Source organism: Phyllobates terribilis, unplaced genomic scaffold (assembly GCF_046119375.1).
Source record: "Phyllobates terribilis strain yellow unplaced genomic scaffold, ASM4611937v1 Scaffold_8__6_contigs__length_399053987, whole genome shotgun sequence".
Taxonomy (NCBI): Eukaryota; Metazoa; Chordata; class Amphibia; order Anura; family Dendrobatidae; genus Phyllobates; species Phyllobates terribilis.
The window spans coordinates 232,847,343-232,873,803 of record NW_027362768.1 but is presented as its reverse complement, the minus strand read 5'-3'; positions in this window follow the sequence as shown (position 1 = coordinate 232,873,803).

The window sequence follows — 26,461 nt, the reverse complement described above, 5'->3', positions numbered from 1 at the left end:
TAAAGCATAGGATAAAACAACATAAATACAATTTAATAAAGCATAGGGTAAAACAACATAAATACAATTTAAGAAAGCATAGGATAAAACAACATAAATACATTTTAATAAAGCATAGGATAAAACAACATAAATACAATTTAATAAAGCATAGGTTAAAACAACATAAATACAATTTAATAAAGCATAGGATAAAACAAATTAAATACAATTTAATAAAGCATACTTTAAAACAACATAAATACAATTTAATAAAGCATAGTTTAAAACAACATCAATACAATTTAATAAAGCATAGTTTAAAACAACATAAATACAATTTAATAAACCATAGGATAAAACCACAGAAATACAATTTAATAAAGCATAGGATAAAACAACATAAATACAATTTAATAAAGCATAGGACAAAACAACATAAATACAATTTAATAAAGCATAGGATAAAACAACATAAATACAATTTAATGAAACAGGATAAACAACATAAATACAATTTAATAAAGCATAGGACAAAACAACATAAATACAATTTAATAAAGCATAGGATAAAACAACATAAATACAATTTAAAGAAACATAGGATAAACAACATAAATACAATTTAATAAAGCATAGGACAAAACAACATAAATACAATTTAATAAAGCATAAGATAAAACAACATGAATATAATTTAGTAAAGCATAAGATAAAACAACATGAATACAATTTAATAAAGCATAGGTTAAAACAACATAAATACAATTTAAGAAAGCATAGGATAAAACTACATAAATACAATTTAATGAAACATAGGATAAACAACATAAATACAATTTAATAAAGCATAGGATAAAACAACATAAATACAATTTAATGAAACATAGGATAAACAACATAAATACAATTTAATGAAACATAGGATAAACAACATAAATACAATTTAATAAAGCATAGGACAAAACAACATAAATACAATTTAATAAAGCATAAGATAAAACAACATGCATATAATTTAGTAAAGCATAAGATAAAACAACATGAATACAATTTAATAAAGCATAGGTTAAAACAACATAAATACAATTTAAGAAAGCATAGGATAAAACTACATAAATACATTTTAATAAAGCATAGGATAAAACAACATAAATACAATTTAATAAAGCATAGGTTAAAACAACATAAATACAATTTAATGAAGCATAGGACAAAACAACATAAATACAATTTAATAAAGCATAGGATAAAACAACATAAATACAATTTATAAAGCATAGGAAAAAACAACATAAATACAATTTAGTAAAGCATAGGATAAAACAACATAAATACAATTTAATAAAGCATAGGATAAAACAACATAAATACAATTTAATAAAACATAGGCTAAAACAACATAAATACACTTTAATAAAGCATAGGATAAAACAAATTAAATACAATTTAATAAAGCATAGGATAAAACAACATAAATTCAATTTAATAAAGCATAGGATAAAACAACATAAATACAATTTAATAAAGCATAGGATAAAACAACATAAATACAATTTAATAAAGCATAGGTTAAAACAACATAAATACAATTTAATAAAGCATAGGATAAAAAAACATAAATACAATTTAATAAAGCATAGGATAAAACAACATAAATAAAATTTAATAAAGCATAGGTTAAAACAACATAAATACAATTTAATAAAGCATAGGATAAAACAACATAAATAAAATTTAATAAAGCATAGGACAAAACAACATAAATACAATTTAATTAAGCATATGTTAAAACAACATAAATACAATTTAATAAAGCATAAGATAAAACAACATGAGTACAATTTAATAAAGCATAGGATAAAACAACATAAATACAATTTAATAAAGCATAGGCTAAAACTACATAAATACAATTTAATAAAGAATAGGATAAAACAAATTAAATACAATTTAATAAAGCATAGGATAAAACAACATAAATACAATTTAATAAAGCATAGGTTAAAACAACATAAATACAATTTAATAAAGCATAGGATAAAATAACATAAATACAATTTCATAAAGCATAGGCTAAAACTACATAAATACAATTTAATAAAGCATAGGATAAAAACACATAAATACAATTTAATAAAGCATAGGATAAAACAACATAAATAAAATTTAATAAAGCATAGGTTAAAACAACATAAATACAATTTAATAAAGCATAGGATAAAACAACATAAATAAAATTTAATAAAGCATAGGATAAAACAACATAAATACAATTTAATGAAACATAGGATAAACAACATAAATACAATTTAATAAAGCATAGGACAAAACAACATAAATACAATTTAATTAAGCATATGTTAAAACAACATAAATACAATTTAATAAAGCATAAGATAAAACAACATGAATACAATTTAATAAAGCATAGGATAAAACAACATAAATACAATTTAATAAAGCATAGGCTCAAACTACATAAATACAATTTAATAAAGCATAGGATAAAACAAATTAAATACAATTTAATAAAGCATAGGATAAAACAACATAAATACAATTTAATAAAGCATAGGTTAAAACAACATAAATACAATTTAATAAAGCATAGGATAAAATAACATAAATACAATTTCATAAAGCATAGGCTAAAACTACATAAATACAATTTAATAAAGCATAGGATAAAACAAATTAAATACAATTTAATAAAGCATACTTTAAAACAACATAAATACAATTTAATAAAGCATAGGATAAAACAACATAAATACAATTTAATAAAGCATAGGTTAAAACAACATAAATACAATTTAAGAAAGCATAGGATAAAACAACATAAATACATTTTAATAAAGCATAGGATAAAACAACATAAATACAATTTAATAAAGCATAGGTTAAAACAACATAAATACAATTTAATAAAGCATAGGACAAAACAACATAAATACAATTTAATAAAGCATAGGATAAAACAACATAAATACAATTTATAAAGCATAGGAAAAAACAACATAAATACAATTTAATAAAGCATAGGATAAAACAACATAAATACAATTTAATAAAGCATAGGATAAAACAACATAAATACAATTTAATAAAACATAGGCTAAAACAACATAAATACACTTTAATAAAGCATAGGATAAAACAAATTAAATACAATTTAATAAAGCATAGGATAAAACAACATAAATTCAATTTAATAAAGCATAGGATAAAACAACATAAATACAATTTAATAAAGCATAGGATAAAACAACATAAATACAATTTAATAAAGCATAGGTTAAAACAACATAAATACAATTTAATAAAGCATAGGATAAAAAAACATAAATACAATTTAATGAAACATAGGATAAACAACATAAATACAATTTAATAAAGCATAGGACAAAACAACATAAATATAATTTAATTAAGCATATGTTAAAACAACATAAATACAATTTAATAAAGCATAAGATAAAACAACATGAATACAATTTAATAAAGCATAGGATAAAACAACATAAATACAATTTAATAAAGCATAGGCTAAAACTACATAAATACAATTTAATAAATCATAGGATAAAACAAATTAAATACAATTTAATAAAGCATAGGATAAAACAACATAAATACAATTTAATAAAGCATAGGTTAAAACAACATAAATACAATTTAATAAAGCATAGGATAAAATAACATAAATACAATTTCATAAAGCATAGGCTAAAACTACATAAATACAATTTAATAAAGCATAGGATAAAACAAATTAAATACAATTTAATAAAGCATACTTTAAAACAACATAAATACAATTTAATAAAGCATAGGATAAAACAACATAAATACAATTTAATAAAGCATAGGATAAAACAACATAAATAAAATTTAATAAAGCATAGGTTAAAACAACATAAATACAATTTAATAAAGCATCGGACAAAACAACATAAATACAATTTAATAAAGCATAGGATAAAACAACATAAATACAAATTATAAAGCATAGGATAAAACAACATAAATAGAATTTAATAAAGCATAGGATAAAACAACATAAATACAATTTAATAAAGCATAGGCTAAAAGTACATAAATACAATTTAATAAAGCATAGGATAAAACAAATTAAATACAATTTAATAAAGCATAGGTTAAAACAACATAAATATAATTTAATAAAGCATAGGATAAAACAACATAAATACAATTTAATAAAGCATAGGATAAAACAACATAAATAAAATTTAATAAAGCATAGGTTAAAACAACATAAATACAATTTAATAAAGCATCGGACAAAACAACATAAATACAATTTAATAAAGCATAGGATAAAACAACATAAATACAATTTATAAAGCATAGGATAAAACAACATAAATACAATTTAATAAAGCATAGGATAAAACAACATAAATACAATTTAATAAAGCATAGGCTAAAACTACATAAATACAATTTAATAAAGCATAGGCTAAAACTACATAAATACAATTTAATAAAGCATAGGATAAAACAAATTAAATACAATTTAATAAAGCATAGGTTAAAACAACATAAATACAATTTAATAAAGCATAGGATAAAACAACATAAATACAATTTAATAAAGCATAGGATAAAACAACATAAATAAAATTTAATAAAGCATAGGTTAAAACAACATAAATACAATTTAATAAATCATCGGACAAAACAACATAAATACAATTTAATAAAGCATAGGATAAAACAACATAAATACAATTTATAAAGCATAGGATAAAACAACATAAATACAATTTAATAAAGCATAGGCTAAAACTACATAAATACAATTTAATAAAGCATAGGATAAAAAAAAATAAATACAATTTAATAAAGCATAGGATAAAACAAAATAAATTCAATTTAATAAAGCATAGGATAAAACAACATAAATACAATTTAATAAAGCATAGGATAAAACAACATAAATACAATTTAATAAAGCATAAGATAAAACAACATGAATATAATTTAATAAAGCATAGGTTAAAACAACATAAATACAATGTAATAAAGCATAGGATAAAACAACATAAATACAATTTAATAAAGCATAGGTTAAAACAACATAAATACAATTTAATAAAGCATAGGATAAAATAACATAAATACAATTTCATAAAGCATTGGCTAAAACTACATAAATACAATTTAATAAAGCATAGGATAAAACAAATTAAATACAATTTAATAAAGCATAGGTTAAAACAACATAAATACAATTTAATAAAGCATAGGATAAAACAACATAAATACAATTTAATAAAGCATAGGATAAAACAACATAAATAAAATTTAATAAAGCTTAGTTTAAAACAACATAAATACAATTTAATAAAGCATAGTTTAAAACAACATAAATACAATTTAATAAAGCATTAGATAAAACAACATGAATATAATTTAGTAAAGCATAAGATAAAACAACATGAATACAATTTAATAAAGCATAGGATAAAACAACATAAATACAATTTAAAGAAACATAGGATAAACAACATAAATACAATTTAATAAAGCATAGGACAAAACAACATAAATACAATTTAATAAAGCATAAGATAAAACAACATGAATATAATTTAGTAAAGCATAAGATAAAACAACATGAATACAATTTAATAAAGCATAGGTTAAAACAACATAAATACAATTTAATAAAGCATAGGATAAAACTACATAAATACAATTTAATGAAACATAGGATAAACAACATAAATACAATTTAATAAAGCATAGGATAAAGCAACATAAATACATTTTAATGAAACATAGGATAAACAACATAAATACAATTTAATGAAACATAGGATAAACAACATAAATACAATTTAATAAAGCATAGGACAAAACAACATAAATACAATTTAATAAAGCATAAGATAAAACAACATGAATATAATTTAGTAAAGCATAAGATAAAACAACATGAATACAATTTAATAAAGCATAGGTTAAAACAACATAAATACAATTTAAGAAAGCATAGGATAAAACTACATAAATACATTTTAATAAAGCATAGGATAAAACAACATAAATACAATTTAATAAAGCATAGGTTAAAACAACATAAATACAATTTAATAAAGCATAGGACAAAACAACATAAATACAATTTAATAAAGCATAGGATAAAACAACATAAATACAATTTATAAAGCATAGGAAAAAACAACATAAATACAATTTAATAAAGCATAGGATAAAACAACATAAATACAATTTAATAAAGCATAGGATAAAACAACATAAATACAATTTAATAAAACATAGGCTAAAACAACATACATACACTTTAATAAAGCATAGGATAAAACAAATTAAATACAATTTAATAAAGCATAGGATAAAACAACATAAATTCAATTTAATAAAGCATAGGATAAAACAACATAAATACAATTTAATAAAGCATAGGATAAAACAACATAAATACAATTTAATAAAGCATAGGTTAAAACAACATAAATACAATTTAATAAAGCATAGGATAAAAAAACATAAATACAATTTAATAAAGCATAGGATAAAACAACATAAATAAAATTTAATAAAGCATAGGTTAAAACAACATAAATACAATTTAATAAAGCATAGGATAAAACAACATAAATAAAATTTAATAAAGCATAGGACAAAACAACATAAATACAATTTAATTAAGCATATGTTAAAACAACATAAATACAATTTAATAAAGCATAAGATAAAACAACATGAATACAATTTAATAAAGCATAGGATAAAACAACATAAATACAATTTAATAAAGCATAGGCTAAAACTACATAAATACAATTTAATAAAGAATAGGATAAAACAAATTAAATACAATTTAATAAAGCATAGGATAAAACAACATAAATACAATTTAATAAAGCATAGGTTAAAACAACATAAATACAATTTAATAAAGCATAGGATAAAATAACATAAATACAATTTCATAAAGCATAGGCTAAAACTACATAAATACAATTTAATAAAGCATAGGATAAAAACACATAAATACAATTTAATAAAGCATAGGATAAAACAACATAAATAAAATTTAATAAAGCATAGGTTAAAACAACATAAATACAATTTAATAAAGCATAGGATAAAACAACATAAATAAAATTTAATAAAGCATAGGATAAAACAACATAAATACAATTTAATGAAACATAGGATAAACAACATAAATACAATTTAATAAAGCATAGGACAAAACAACATAAATACAATTTAATTAAGCATATGTTAAAACAACATAAATACAATTTAATAAAGCATAAGATAAAACAACATGAATACAATTTAATAAAGCATAGGATAAAACAACATAAATACAATTTAATAAAGCATAGGCTAAAACTACATAAATACAATTTAATAAAGCATAGGATAAAACAAATTAAATACAATTTAATAAAGCATAGGATAAAACAACATAAATACAATTTAATAAAGCATAGGTTAAAACAACATAAATACAATTTAATAAAGCATAGGATAAAATAACATAAATACAATTTCATAAAGCATAGGCTAAAACTACATAAATACAATTTAATAAAGCATAGGATAAAACAAATTAAATACAATTTAATAAAGCATACTTTAAAACAACATAAATACAATTTAATAAAGCATAGGATAAAACAACATAAATACAATTTAATAAAGCATAGGTTAAAACAACATAAATACAATTTAAGAAAGCATAGGATAAAACAACATAAATACATTTTAATAAAGCATAGGATAAAACAACATAAATACAATTTAATAAAGCATAGGTTAAAACAACATAAATACAATTTAATAAAGCATAGGACAAAACAACATAAATACAATTTAATAAAGCATAGGATAAAACAACATAAATACAATTTATAAAGCATAGGAAAAAACAACATAAATACAATTTAATAAAGCATAGGATAAAACAACATAAATACAATTTAATAAAGCATAGGATAAAACAACATAAATACAATTTAATAAAACATAGGCTAAAACAACATAAATACACTTTAATAAAGCATAGGATAAAACAAATTAAATACAATTTAATAAAGCATAGGATAAAACAACATAAATTCAATTTAATAAAGCATAGGATAAAACAACATGAATACAATTTAATAAAGCATAGGATAAAACAACATAAATACAATTTAATAAAGCATAGGTTAAAACAACATAAATACAATTTAATAAAGCATAGGATAAAAAAACATAAATACAATTTAATGAAACATAGGATAAACAACATAAATACAATTTAATAAAGCATAGGACAAAACAACATAAATATAATTTAATTAAGCATATGTTAAAACAACATGAATACAATTTAATAAAGCATAAGATAAAACAACATGAATACAATTTAATAAAGCATAGGATAAAACAACATAAATACAATTTAATAAAGCATAGGCTAAAACAACATAAATACAATTTAATAAAGCATAGGATAAAATAACATAAATACAATTTCATAAAGCATAGGCTAAAACTACATAAATACAATTTAATAAAGCATAGGATAAAACAAATTAAATACAATTTAATAAAGCATAGGTTAAAACAACATAAATACAATTTAATAAAGCATAGGATAAAACAACATAAATACAATTTAATAAAGCATAGGATAAAACAACATAAATAAAATTTAATAAAGCTTAGTTTAAAACAACATAAATACAATTTAATAAAGCATAGTTTAAAACAACATAAATACAATTTAATAAAGCATTAGATAAAACAACATGAATATAATTTAGTAAAGCATAAGATAAAACAACATGAATACAATTTAATAAAGCATAGGATAAAACAACATAAATAAAATTTAATAAAGCATAGGTTAAAACAACATAAATACAATTTAATAAAGCATAGTTTAAAACAACATAAATACAATTTAATAAAGCATAGTTTAAAACAACATAAATACAATTTAATAAAGCATAGTTTAAAACAACATAAATACAATTTAATAAACCATAGGATAAAACCACAGAAATACAATTTAATAAAGCATAGGATAAAACAACATAAATACAATTTAATAAAGCATAGGACAAAACAACATAAATACAATTTAATAAAGCATAGGATAAAACAACATAAATACAATTTAATGAAACAGGATAAACAACATAAATACAATTTAATAAAGCATAACAAAACAACATAAATACAATTTAATAAAGCATAGGATAAAACAACATAAATACAATTTAATGAAACATAGGATAAACAACATAAATACAATTTAATAAAGCATAGGACAAAACAACATAAATACAATTTAATAAAGCATAAGATAAAACAACATGAATATAATTTAGTAAAGCATAAGATAAAACAACATGAATACAATTTAATAAAGCATAGGTTAAAACAACATAAATACAATTTAAGAAAGCATAGGATAAAACTACATAAATACAATTTAATGAAACATAGGATAAACAACATAAATACAATTTAAAAAAGCATAGGATAAAACAACATAAATACAATTTAATGAAACATAGGATAAACAACATAAATACAATTTAATGAAACATAGGATAAACAACATAAATACAATTTAATAAAGCATAGGACAAAACAACATAAATACAATTTAATAAAGCATAAAATAAAACAACATGAATATAATTTAGTAAAGCATAAGATAAAACAACATGAATACAATTTAAATACAATTTAAGAAAGCATAGGATAAAACTACATAAATACATTTTAATAAAGCATAGGATAAAACAACATAAATACAATTTAATAAAGCATAGGTTAAAACAACATAAATACAATTTAATAAAGCATAGGACAAACAACATAAATACAATTTAATAAAGCATAGGATAAAACAACATAAATACAATTTATATAGCATAGGAAAAAACAACATAAATACAATTTAATAAAGCATAGGATAAAACAACATAAACACAATTTAATAAAGCATAGGATAAAACAACATAAATACAATTTAATAAAACATAGGCTAAAACAACATAAATACATTTTAATAAAGCATAGGATAAAAGAAATTAAATACAATTTAATAAAGCATAGTATAAAACAACATAAATTCAATTTAATAAAGCATAGGATAAAACAACATAAATTCAATTTAATAAAGCATAGGATAAAACAACATAAATACAATTTAATAAAGCATAGGTTAAAACAACATAAATACAATTTAATAAAGCATAGGATAAAAAAACATAAATACAATTTAATAAAGCATAGGATAAAACAACATAAATAAAATTTAATAAAGCATAGGATAAAACAACATAAATACAATTTAATGAAACATAGGATAAACAACATAAATACAATTTAATAAAGCATAGGACAAAACAACATAAATACAATTTAATTAAGCATATGTTAAAACAACATAAATACAATTTAATAAAGCATAAGATAAAACAACATGAATACAATTTAATAAAGCATAGGATAAAACAACATAAATACAATTTAATAAAGCATAGGCTAAAACTACATAAATACAATTTAATAAAGCATAGGATAAAACAAATTAAATACAATTTAATAAAGCATAGGATAAAACAACATAAATACAATTTAATAAAGCATAGGTTAAAACAACATAAATACAATTTAATAAAGCATAGGATAAAATAACATAAATACAATTTCATAAAGCATTGGCTAAAACTACATAAATACAATTTAATAAATCATAGGATAAAACAAATTAAATACAATTTAATAAAGCATAGGTTAAAACAACATAAATACAATTTAATAAAGCATAGGATAAAATAACATAAATACAATTTAATAAAGCATAGGATAAAACAACATAAATAAAATTTAATAAAGCTTAGTTTAAAACAACATAAATACAATTTAATAAAGCATAGTTTAAAACAACATAAATACAATTTAATAAAGCATTAGATAAAACAACATGAATATAATTTAGTAAAGCATAAGATAAAACAACATGAATACAATTTAATAAAGCATAGGATAATACAACATCAATAAAATTTAATAAAGCATAGGTAAAAACAACATAAATACAATTTAATAAAGCATAGTTTAAAACAACATAAATACAATTTAATAAAGCATAGTTTAAAACAACATCAATACAATTTAATAAAGCATAGTTTAAAACAACATAAATACAATTTAATAAACCATAGGATAAAACCACAGAAATACAATTTAATAAAGCATAGGATAAAACAACATAAATACAATTTAATAAAGCATAGGACAAAACAACATAAATACAATTTAATAAAGCATAGGATAAAACAACATAAATACAATTTAATGAAACAGGATAAACAACATAAATACAATTTAATAAAGCATAGGACAAAACAACATAAATACAATTTAATAAAGCATAGGATAAAACAACATAAATACAATTTAAAGAAACATAGGATAAACAACATAAATACAATTTAATAAAGCATAGGACAAAACAACATAAATACAATTTAATAAAGCATAAGATAAAACAACATGAATATAATTTAGTAAAGCATAAGATAAAACAACATGAATACAATTTAATAAAGCATAGGTTAAAACAACATAAATACAATTTAAGAAAGCATAGGATAAAACTACATAAATACAATTTAATGAAACATAGGATAAACAACATAAATACAATTTAATAAAGCATAGGATAAAACAACATAAATACAATTTAATGAAACATAGGATAAACAACATAAATACAATTTAATGAAACATAGGATAAACAACATAAATACAATTTAATAAAGCATAGGACAAAACAACATAAATACAATTTAATAAAGCATAAGATAAAACAACATGCATATAATTTAGTAAAGCATAAGATAAAACAACATGAATACAATTTAATAAAGCATAGGTTAAAACAACATAAATACAATTTAAGAAAGCATAGGATAAAACTACATAAATACATTTTAATAAAGCATAGGATAAAACAACATAAATACAATTTAATAAAGCATAGGTTAAAACAACATAAATACAATTTAATGAAGCATAGGACAAAACAACATAAATACAATTTAATAAAGCATAGGATAAAACAACATAAATACAATTTATAAAGCATAGGAAAAAACAACATAAATACAATTTAGTAAAGCATAGGATAAAACAACATAAATACAATTTAATAAAGCATAGGATAAAACAACATAAATACAATTTAATAAAACATAGGCTAAAACAACATAAATACACTTTAATAAAGCATAGGATAAAACAAATTAAATACAATTTAATAAAGCATAGGATAAAACAACATAAATTCAATTTAATAAAGCATAGGATAAAACAACATAAATACAATTTAATAAAGCATAGGATAAAACAACATAAATACAATTTAATAAAGCATAGGTTAAAACAACATAAATACAATTTAATAAAGCATAGGATAAAAAAACATAAATACAATTTAATAAAGCATAGGATAAAACAACATAAATAAAATTTAATAAAGCATAGGTTAAAACAACATAAATACAATTTAATAAAGCATAGGATAAAACAACATAAATAAAATTTAATAAAGCATAGGACAAAACAACATAAATACAATTTAATTAAGCATATGTTAAAACAACATAAATACAATTTAATAAAGCATAAGATAAAACAACATGAATACAATTTAATAAAGCATAGGATAAAACAACATAAATACAATTTAATAAAGCATAGGCTAAAACTACATAAATACAATTTAATAAAGAATAGGATAAAACAAATTAAATACAATTTAATAAAGCATAGGATAAAACAACATAAATACAATTTAATAAAGCATAGGTTAAAACAACATAAATACAATTTAATAAAGCATAGGATAAAATAACATAAATACAATTTCATAAAGCATAGGCTAAAACTACATAAATACAATTTAATAAAGCATAGGATAAAAACACATAAATACAATTTAATAAAGCATAGGATAAAACAACATAAATAAAATTTAATAAAGCATAGGTTAAAACAACATAAATACAATTTAATAAAGCATAGGATAAAACAACATAAATAAAATTTAATAAAGCATAGGATAAAACAACATAAATACAATTTAATGAAACATAGGATAAACAACATAAATACAATTTAATAAAGCATAGGACAAAACAACATAAATACAATTTAATTAAGCATATGTTAAAACAACATAAATACAATTTAATAAAGCATAAGATAAAACAACATGAATACAATTTAATAAAGCATAGGATAAAACAACATAAATACAATTTAATAAAGCATAGGCTAAAACTACATAAATACAATTTAATAAAGCATAGGATAAAACAAATTAAATACAATTTAATAAAGCATAGGATAAAACAACATAAATACAATTTAATAAAGCATAGGTTAAAACAACATAAATACAATTTAATAAAGCATAGGATAAAATAACATAAATACAATTTCATAAAGCATAGGCTAAAACTACATAAATACAATTTAATAAAGCATAGGATAAAACAAATTAAATACAATTTAATAAAGCATACTTTAAAACAACATAAATACAATTTAATAAAGCATAGGATAAAACAACATAAATACAATTTAATAAAGCATAGGTTAAAACAACATAAATACAATTTAAGAAAGCATAGGATAAAACAACATAAATACATTTTAATAAAGCATAGGATAAAACAACATAAATACAATTTAATAAAGCATAGGTTAAAACAACATAAATACAATTTAATAAAGCATAGGACAAAACAACATAAATACAATTTAATAAAGCATAGGATAAAACAACATAAATACAATTTATAAAGCATAGGAAAAAACAACATAAATACAATTTAATAAAGCATAGGATAAAACAACATAAATACAATTTAATAAAGCATAGGATAAAACAACATAAATACAATTTAATAAAACATAGGCTAAAACAACATAAATACACTTTAATAAAGCATAGGATAAAACAAATTAAATACAATTTAATAAAGCATAGGATAAAACAACATAAATTCAATTTAATAAAGCATAGGATAAAACAACATAAATACAATTTAATAAAGCATAGGATAAAACAACATAAATACAATTTAATAAAGCATAGGTTAAAACAACATAAATACAATTTAATAAAGCATAGGATAAAAAAACATAAATACAATTTAATGAAACATAGGATAAACAACATAAATACAATTTAATAAAGCATAGGACAAAACAACATAAATATAATTTAATTAAGCATATGTTAAAACAACATAAATACAATTTAATAAAGCATAAGATAAAACAACATGAATACAATTTAATAAAGCATAGGATAAAACAACATAAATACAATTTAATAAAGCATAGGCTAAAACTACATAAATACAATTTAATAAATCATAGGATAAAACAAATTAAATACAATTTAATAAAGCATAGGATAAAACAACATAAATACAATTTAATAAAGCATATTTTAAAACAACATAAATACAATTTAATAAAGCATAGGATAAAATAACATAAATACAATTTCATAAAGCATAGGCTAAAACTACATAAATACAATTTAATAAAGCATAGGATAAAACAAATTAAATACAATTTAATAAAGCATACTTTAAAACAACATAAATACAATTTAATAAAGCATAGGATAAAACAACATAAATACAATTTAATAAAGCATAGGATAAAACAACATAAATAAAATTTAATAAAGCATAGGTTAAAACAACATAAATACAATTTAATAAAGCATCGGACAAAACAACATAAATACAATTTAATAAAGCATAGGATAAAACAACATAAATACAAATTATAAAGCATAGGATAAAACAACATAAATACAATTTAATAAAGCATAGGATAAAACAACATAAATACAATTTAATAAAGCATAGGCTAAAAGTACATAAATACAATTTAATAAAGCATAGGATAAAACAAATTAAATACAATTTAATAAAGCATAGGTTAAAACAACATAAATATAATTTAATAAAGCATAGGATAAAACAACATAAATACAATTTAATAAAGCATAGGATAAAACAACATAAATAAAATTTAATAAAGCATAGGTTAAAACAACATAAATACAATTTAATAAAGCATCGGACAAAACAACATAAATACAATTTAATAAAGCATAGGATAAAACAACATAAATACAATTTATAAAGCATAGGATAAAACAACATAAATACAATTTAATAAAGCATAGGATAAAACAACATAAATACAATTTAATAAAGCATAGGCTAAAACTACATAAATACAATTTAATAAAGCATAGGCTAAAACTACATAAATACAATTTAATAAAGCATAGGATAAAACAAATTAAATACAATTTAATAAAGCATAGGTTAAAACAACATAAATACAATTTAATAAAGCATAGGATAAAACAACATAAATACAATTTAATAAAGCATAGGATAAAACAACATAAATAAAATTTAATAAAGCATAGGTTAAAACAACATAAATACAATTTAATAAATCATCGGACAAAACAACATAAATACAATTTAATAAAGCATAGGATAAAACAACATAAATACAATTTATAAAGCATAGGATAAAACAACATAAATACAATTTAATAAAGCATAGGCTAAAACTACATAAATACAATTTAATAAAGCATAGGATAAAAAAAAATAAATACAATTTAATAAAGCATAGGATAAAACAAAATAAATTCAATTTAATAAAGCATAGGATAAAACAACATAAATACAATTTAATAAAGCATAGGATAAAACAACATAAATACAATTTAATAAAGCATAAGATAAAACAACATGAATATAATTTAATAAAGCATAGGTTAAAACAACATAAATACAATGTAATAAAGCATAGGATAAAACAACATAAATACAATTTAATAAAGCATAGGTTAAAACAACATAAATACAATTTAATAAAGCATAGGATAAAATAACATAAATACAATTTCATAAAGCATTGGCTAAAACTACATAAATACAATTTAATAAAGCATAGGATAAAACAAATTAAATACAATTTAATAAAGCATAGGTTAAAACAACATAAATACAATTTAATAAAGCATAGGATAAAACAACATAAATACAATTTAATAAAGCATAGGATAAAACAACATAAATAAAATTTAATAAAGCTTAGTTTAAAACAACATAAATACAATTTAATAAAGCATAGTTTAAAACAACATAAATACAATTTAATAAAGCATTAGATAAAACAACATGAATATAATTTAGTAAAGCATAAGATAAAACAACATGAATACAATTTAATAAAGCATAGGATAATACAACATAAATAAAATTTAATAAAGCATAGGTTAAAACAACATAAATACAATTTAATAAAGCATAGTTTAAAACAACATAAATACAATTTAATAAAGCATAGTTTAAAACAACATAAATACAATTTAATAAAGCATAGTTTAAAACAACATAAATACAATTTAATAAACCATAGGATAAAACCAAAGAAATACAATTTAATAAAGCATAGGATAAAACAACATAAATACAATTTAATAAAGCATAGGACAAAACAACATAAATACAATTTAATAAAGCATAGGATAAAACAACATAAATACAATTTAATGAAACAGGATAAACAACATAAATACAATTTAATAAAGCATAGGACAAAACAACATAAATACAATTTAATAAAGCATAGGATAAAACAACATAAATACAATTTAAAGAAACATAGGATAAACAACATAAATACAATTTAATAAAGCATAGGACAAAACAACATAAATACAATTTAATAAAGCATAAGATAAAACAACATGAATATAATTTAGTAAAGCATAAGATAAAACAACATGAATACAATTTAATAAAGCATAGGTTAAAACAACATAAATACAATTTAAGAAAGCATAGGATAAAACTACATAAATACAATTTAATGAAACATAGGATAAACAACATAAATACAATTTAATAAAGCATAGGATAAAACAACATAAATACAATTTAATGAAACATAGGATAAACAACATAAATACAATTTAATAAAGCATAGGACAAAACAACATAAATACAATTTAATAAAGCATAAGATAAAACAACATGAATATAATTTAGTAAAGCATAAGATAAAACAACATGAATACAATTTAATAAAGCATAGGTTAAAACAACATAAATACAATTTAAGAAAGCATAGGATAAAACTACATAAATACATTTTAATAAAGCATAGGATAAAACAACATAAATACAATTTAATAAAGCATAGGTTAAAACAACATAAATACAATTTAATAAAGCATAGGACAAAACAACATAAATACAATTTAATAAAGCATAGGATACAACAACATAAATACAATTTATAAAGCATAGGAAAAAACAACATAAATACAATTTAATAAAGCATAGGATAAAACAACATAAATACAATTTAATAAAGCATAGGATAAAACAACATAAATACAATTTAATAAAACATAGGCTAAAACAACATAAATACACTTTAATAAAGCATAGGATAAAACAAATTAAATACAATTTAATAAAGCATAGGATAAAACAACATAAATTCAATTTAATAAAGCATAGGATAAAACAACATAAATACAATTTAATAAAGCATAGGATAAAACAACATAAATACAATTTAATAAAGCATAGGTTAAAACAACATAAATACAATTTAATAAAGCATAGGATAAAAAAACATAAATACAATTTAATAAAGCATAGGATAAAACAACATAAATAAAATTTAATAAAGCATAGGTTAAAACAACATAAATACAATTTAATAAAGCATAGGATAAAACAACATAAATAAAATTTAATAAAGCATAGGACAAAACAACATAAATACAATTTAATTAAGCATATGTTAAAACAACATAAATACAATTTAATAAAGCATAAGATAAAACAACATGAATACAATTTAATAAAGCATAGGATAAAACAACATAAATACAATTTAATAAAGCATAGGTTAAAACAACATAAATACAATTTAATAAAGCATAGGATAAAATAACATAAATACAATTTCATAAAGCATAGGCTAAAACTACATAAATACAATTTAATAAAGCATAGGATAAAACAAATTAAATACAATTTAATAAAGCATAGGTTAAAACAACATAAATACAATTTAATAAAGCATAGGATAAAACAACATAAATACAATTTAATAAAGCATAGGATAAAACAACATAAATAAAATTTAATAAAGCATAGGTTAAAACAACATAAATACAATTTAATAAATCATCGGACAAAACAACATAAATACAATTTAATAAAGCATAGGATAAAACAACATAAATACAATTTATAAAGCATAGGATAAAACAACATAAATACAATTTAATAAAGCATAGGCTAAAACTACATAAATACAATTTAATAAAGCATAGGATAAAAAAAATAAATACAATTTAATAAAGCATAGGATAAAACAAAATAAATTCAATTTAATAAAGCATAGGATAAAACAACATAAATACAATTTAATAAAGCATAGGATAAAACAACATAAATACAATTTAATAAAGCATAAGATAAAACAACATGAATACAATTTAATAAAGCATAGGTTAAAACAACATAAATACAATGTAATAAAGCATAGGATAAAACAACATAAATACAATTTAATAAAGCATAGGTTAAAACAACATAAATACAATTTAATAAAGCATAGGATAAAATAACATAAATACAATTTCATAAAGCATAGGCTAAAACTACATAAATACAATTTAATAAAGCATAGGATAAAACAAATTAAATACAATTTAATAAAGCATAGGTTAAAACAACATAAATACAATTTAATAAAGCATAGGATAAAACAACATAAATACAATTTAATAAAGCATAGGATAAAACAACATAAATAAAATTTAATAAAGCTTAGTTTAAAACAACATAAATACAATTTAATAAAGCATAGTTTAAAACAACATAAATACAATTTAATAAAGCATTAGATAAAACAACATGAATATAATTTAGTAAAGCATAAGATAAAACAACATGAATACAATTTAATAAAGCATAGGATAAAACAACATAAATAAAATTTAATAAAGCATAGGTTAAAACAACATAAATACAATTTAATAAAGCATAGTTTAAAACAACATAAATACAATTTAATAAAGCATAGTTTAAAACAACATAAATACAATTTAATAAAGCATAGTTTAAAACAACATAAATACAATTTAATAAACCATAGGATAAAACCACAGAAATACAATTTAATAAAGCATAGGATAAAACAACATAAATACAATTTAATAAAGCATAGGACAAAACAACATAAATACAATTTAATAAAGCATAGGATAAAACAACATAAATACAATTTAATGAAACAGGATAAACAACATAAATACAATTTAATAAAGCATAGGACAAAACAACATAAATACATATTAATAAAGCATAGGATAAAACAACATAAATACAATTTAAAGAAACATAGGATAAACAACATAAATACAATTTAATAAAGCATAGGACAAAACAACATAAATACAATTTAATAAAGCATAAGATAAAACAACATGAATATAATTTAGTAAAGCATAAGATAAAACAACATGAATACAATTTAATAAAGCATAGGTTAAAACAACATAAATACAATTTAAGAAAGCATAGGATAAAACTACATAAATACAATTTAATGAAACATAGGATAAACAACATAAATACAATTTAATAAAGCATAGGATAAAACAACATAAATACAATTTAATGAAACATAGGATAAACAACATAAATACAATTTAATGAAACATAGGATAAACAACATAAATACAATTTAATAAAGCATAGGACAAAACAACATAAATACAATTTAATAAAGCATAAGATAAAACAACATGAATATAATTTAGTAAAGCATAAGATAAAACAACATGAATACAATTTAATAAAGCATAGGCTAAAACAACATAAATACAATTTAAGAAAGCATAGGATAAAACTACATAAATACATTTTAATAAAGCATAGGATAAAACAACATAAATACAATTTAATAAAGCATAGGTTAAAACAACATAAATACAATTTAATAAAGCATAGGACAAAACAACATAAATACAATTTAATAAAGCATAGGATAAAACAACAAAAATACAATTTATAAAGCATAGGAAAAAACAACATAAATACAATTTAATAAAGCATAGGATAAAACAACATAAATACAATTTAATAAAGCATAGGATAAAACAACATAAATACAATTTAATAAAACATAGGATAAAACAACATAAATACAATTTAATAAAGCATAGGTTAAAACAACATAAATACAATTTAATAAAGCATAGGATAAAAACACATAAATACAATTTAATAAAGCATAGGATAAAACAACATAAATAAAATTTAATAAAGCATAGGTTAAAACAACATAAATACAATTTAATAAAGCATAGGATAAAACAACATAAATAAAATTTAATAAAGCATAGGCTAAAACAACATAAATACAATTTAATGAAACATAGGATAAACAACATAAATACAATTTAATAAAGCATAGGACAAAACAACATAAATACAATTTAATTAAGCATATGTTAAAACAACATAAATACAATTTAATAAAGCATAAGATAAAACAACATGAATACAATTTAATAAAGCATAGGATAAAACAACATAAATACAATTTAATAAAGCATAGGCTAAAACTACATAAATACAATTTAATAAAGCATAGGATAAAACAAATTAAATACAATTTAATAAAGCATAGGATAAAACAACATAAATACAATTTAATAAAGCATAGGTTAAAACAACATAAATACAATTTAATAAAGCATAGGATAAAATAACATAAATACAATTTCATAAAGCATAGGCTAAAACTACATAAATACAATTTAATAAAGCATAGGATAAAACAAATTAAATACAATTTAATAAAGCATACTTTAAAACAACATAAATACAATTTAATAAAGCATAGGTTAAAACAACATAAATACAATTTAATAAAGCATAGGATAAAATAACATAAATACAATTTCATAAAGCATAGGCTAAAACTACATAAATACAATTTAATAAAGCATAGGATAAAACAAATTAAATACAATTTAATAAAGCATACTTTAAAACAACATAAATACAATTTAATAAAGCATAGGATAAAACAACATAAATACAATTTAATAAAGCATAGGTTAAAACAACATAAATACAATTTAAGAAAGCATAGGATAAAACTACATAAATACATTTTAATAAAGCATAGGATAAAACAACATAAATAAAATTTAATAAAGCATAGGTTAAAACAACATAAATACAATTTAATAAAGCATAGGATAAAACAACATAAATAAAATTTAATAAAGCATAGGACAAAACAACATAAATACAATTTAATTAAGCATATGTTAAAACAACATAAATACAATTTAATAAAGCATAAGATAAAACAACATGAATACAATTTAATAAAGCATAGGATAAAACAACATAAATACAATTTAATAAAGCATAGGTTAAAACAACATAAATACAATTTAATAAAGCATAGGATAAAATAACATAAATACAATTTCATAAAGCATAGGCTAAAACTACATAAATACAATTTAATAAAGCATAGGATAAAACAAATTAAATACAATTTAATAAAGCATAGGTTAAAACAACATAAATACAATTTAATAAAGCATAGGATAAAACAACATAAATACAATTTAATAAAGCATAGGATAAAACAACATAAATAAAATTTAATAAAGCATAGGTTAAAACAACATAAATACAATTTAATAAATCATCGGACAAAACAACATAAATACAATTTAATAAAGCATAGGATAAAACAACATAAATACAATTTATAAAGCATAGGATAAAACAACATAAATACAATTTAATAAAGCATAGGCTAAAACTACATAAATACAATTTAATAAAGCATAGGATAAAAAAAATAAATACAATTTAATAAAGCATAGGATAAAACAAAATAAATTCAATTTAATAAAGCATAGGATAAAACAACATAAATACAATTTAATAAAGCATAGGATAAAACAACATAAATACAATTTAATAAAGCATAAGATAAAACAACATGAATACAATTTAATAAAGCATAGGTTAAAACAACATAAATACAATGTAATAAAGCATAGGATAAAACAACATAAATACAATTTAATAAAGCATAGGTTAAAACAACATAAATACAATTTAATAAAGCATAGGATAAAATAACATAAATACAATTTCATAAAGCATTGGCTAAAACTACATAAATACAATTTAATAAAGCATAGGATAAAACAAATTAAATACAATTTAATAAAGCATAGGTTAAAACAACATAAATACAATTTAATAAAGCATAGGATAAAACAACATAAATACAATTTAATAAAGCATAGGATAAAACAACATAAATAAAATTTAATAAAGCTTAGTTTAAAACAACATAAATACAATTTAATAAAGCATAGTTTAAAACAACATAAATACAATTTAATAAAGCATTAGATAAAACAACATGAATATAATTTAGTAAAGCATAAGATAAAACAACATGAATACAATTTAATAAAGCATAGGATAATACAACATAAATAAAATTTAATAAAGCATAGGTTAAAACAACATAAATACAATTTAATAAAGCATAGTTTAAAACAACATAAATACAATTTAATAAAGCATAGTTTAAAACAACATAAATACAATTTAATAAAGCATAGTTTAAAACAACATAAATACAATTTAATAAACCATAGGATAAAACCACAGAAATACAATTTAATAAAGCATAGGATAAAACAACATAAATACAATTTAATAAAGCATAGGACAAAACAACATAAATACAATTTAATAAAGCATAGGATAAAACAACATAAATACAATTTAATGAAACAGGATAAACAACATAAATACAATTTAATAAAGCATAGGACAAAACAACATAAATACAATTTAATAAAGCATAGGATAAAACAACATAAATACAATTTAAAGAAACATAGGATAAACAACATAAATACAATTTAATAAAGCATAGGACAAAACAACATAAATACAATTTAATAAAGCATAAGATAAAACAACATGAATATAATTTAGTAAAGCATAAGATAAAACAACATGAATACAATTTAATAAAGCATAGGTTAAAACAACATAAATACAATTTAAGAAAGCATAGGATAAAACTACATAAATACAATTTAATGAAACATAGGATAAACAACATAAATACAATTTAATAAAGCATAGGATAAAACAACATAAATACAATTTAATGAAACATAGGATAAACAACATAAATACAATTTAATAAAGCATAGGACAAAACAACATAAATACAATTTAATAAAGCATAAGATAAAACAACATGAATATAATTTAGTAAAGCATAAGATAAAACAACATGAATACAATTTAATAAAGCATAGGTTAAAACAACATAAATACAATTTAAGAAAGCATAGGATAAAACTACATAAATACATTTTAATAAAGCATAGGATAAAACAACATAAATACAATTTAATAAAGCATAGGTTAAAACAACATAAATACAATTTAATAAAGCATAGGACAAAACAACATAAATACAATTTAATAAAGCATAGGATACAACAACATAAATACAATTTATAAAGCATAGGAAAAAACAACATAAATACAATTTAATAAAGCATAGGATAAAACAACATAAATACAATTTAATAAAGCATAGGATAAAACAACATAAATACAATTTAATAAAACATAGGCTAAAACAACATAAATACACTTTAATAAAGCATAGGATAAAACAAATTAAATACAATTTAATAAAGCATAGGATAAAACAACATAAATTCAATTTAATAAAGCATAGGATAAAACAACATAAATACAATTTAATAAAGCATAGGATAAAACAACATAAATACAATTTAATAAAGCATAGGTTAAAACAACATAAATACAATTTAATAAAGCATAGGATAAAAAAACATAAATACAATTTAATAAAGCATAGGATAAAACAACATAAATAAAATTTAATAAAGCATAGGTTAAAACAACATAAATACAATTTAATAAAGCATAGGATAAAACAACATAAATAAAATTTAATAAAGCATAGGACAAAACAACATAAATACAATTTAATTAAGCATATGTTAAAACAACATAAATACAATTTAATAAAGCATAAGATAAAACAACATGAATACAATTTAATAAAGCATAGGATAAAACAACATAAATACAATTTAATAAAGCATAGGTTAAAACAACATAAATACAATTTAATAAAGCATAGGATAAAATAACATAAATACAATTTCATAAAGCATAGGCTAAAACTACATAAATACAATTTAATAAAGCATAGGATAAAACAAATTAAATACAATTTAATAAAGCATAGGTTAAAACAACATAAATACAATTTAATAAAGCATAGGATAAAACAACATAAATACAATTTAATAAAGCATAGGATAAAACAACATAAATAAAATTTAATAAAGCATAGGTTAAAACAACATAAATACAATTTAATAAATCATCGGACAAAACAACATAAATACAATTTAATAAAGCATAGGATAAAACAACATAAATACAATTTATAAAGCATAGGATAAAACAACATAAATACAATTTAATAAAGCATAGGCTAAAACTACATAAATACAATTTAATAAAGCATAGGATAAAAAAAATAAATACAATTTAATAAAGCATAGGATAAAACAAAATAAATTCAATTTAATAAAGCATAGGATAAAACAACATAAATACAATTTAATAAAGCATAGGATAAAACAACATAAATACAATTTAATAAAGCATAAGATAAAACAACATGAATACAATTTAATAAAGCATAGGTTAAAACAACATAAATACAATGTAATAAAGCATAGGATAAAACAACATAAATACAATTTAATAAAGCATAGGTTAAAACAACATAAATACAATTTAATAAAGCATAGGATAAAATAACATAAATACAATTTCATAAAGCATAGGCTAAAACTACATAAATACAATTTAATAAAGCATAGGATAAAACAAATTAAATACAATTTAATAAAGCATAGGTTAAAACAACATAAATACAATTTAATAAAGCATAGGATAAAACAACATAAATACAATTTAATAAAGCATAGGATAAAACAACATAAATAAAATTTAATAAAGCTTAGTTTAAAACAACATAAATACAATTTAATAAAGCATAGTTTAAAACAACATAAATACAATTTAATAAAGCATTAGATAAAACAACATGAATATAATTTAGTAAAGCATAAGATAAAACAACATGAATACAATTTAATAAAGCATAGGATAAAACAACATAAATAAAATTTAATAAAGCATAGGTTAAAACAACATAAATACAATTTAATAAAGCATAGTTTAAAACAACATAAATACAATTTAATAAAGCATAGTTTAAAACAACATAAATACAATTTAATAAAGCATAGTTTAAAACAACATAAATACAATTTAATAAACCATAGGATAAAACCACAGAAATACAATTTAATAAAGCATAGGATAAAACAACATAAATACAATTTAATAAAGCATAGGACAAAACAACATAAATACAATTTAATAAAGCATAGGATAAAACAACATAAATACAATTTAATGAAACAGGATAAACAACATAAATACAATTTAATAAAGCATAGGACAAAACAACATAAATACATATTAATAAAGCATAGGATAAAACAACATAAATACAATTTAAAGAAACATAGGATAAACAACATAAATACAATTTAATAAAGCATAGGACAAAACAACATAAATACAATTTAATAAAGCATAAGATAAAACAACATGAATATAATTTAGTAAAGCATAAGATAAAACAACATGAATACAATTTAATAAAGCATAGGTTAAAACAACATAAATACAATTTAAGAAAGCATAGGATAAAACTACATAAATACAATTTAATGAAACATAGGATAAACAACATAAATACAATTTAATAAAGCATAGGATAAAACAACATAAATACAATTTAATGAAACATAGGATAAACAACATAAATACAATTTAATGAAACATAGGATAAACAACATAAATACAATTTAATAAGGCATAGGACAAAACAACATAAATACAATTTAATAAAGCGTAAGATAAAACAACATGAATATAATTTAGTAAAGCATAAGATAAAACAACATGAATACAATTTAATAAAGCATAGGTTAAAACAACATAAATACAATTTAAGAAAGCATAGGATAAAACTACATAAATACATTTTAATAAAGCATAGGATAAAACAACATAAATACAATTTAATAAAGCATAGGTTAAAACAACATAAATACAATTTAATA